The 289-nt window shown below is 43.9% G+C and overlaps 1 protein-coding gene across 1 annotated transcript in view; it reads left to right on the top strand.

Moving 5' to 3' along the window:
* LOC119589336 (sodium-dependent dopamine transporter-like) overlaps positions 1 to 289 on the top strand; it is a gene marked incomplete at its 5' end in the record, with an annotated part of 110,782 nt that overhangs the window by 72,840 nt on the left and 37,653 nt on the right. The window lies entirely within an intron of this gene.

Genomic DNA, 289 nt, shown 5'->3' with positions numbered 1-289 from the left:
GGGCAACGTGGGCGCCAATAAGACAATAGGCGACCGTAAACTCATCTTCATTTTGTGTGGGTGATTAAGGCAGCCCCGTGATGACGTCATCGAATGTCGCCCCCCCACCCCCTCCTTCATCACCAGCGTTGAAAATTGTCGTTGTAAATTAGCTGCGGCAGAATGGTTACGAGCTCGTGAATTTTCTCTTTTGGGGGGCATATGCGTGTATGATTTTTTTTTTCTGTTTTCTGTTTTGACGAAATGTTTTGACTTACTGTTTATCAATAAGTTGTTCTTATTCATTCCA

This window comes from Penaeus monodon, chromosome 25, assembly GCF_015228065.2.
Source record: "Penaeus monodon isolate SGIC_2016 chromosome 25, NSTDA_Pmon_1, whole genome shotgun sequence".
Lineage (NCBI taxonomy): Eukaryota > Metazoa > Arthropoda > Malacostraca > Decapoda > Penaeidae > Penaeus > Penaeus monodon.
Note: the sequence above shows the minus strand (reverse complement) of the source record. Positions and strands in the feature narration are given on the sequence as shown.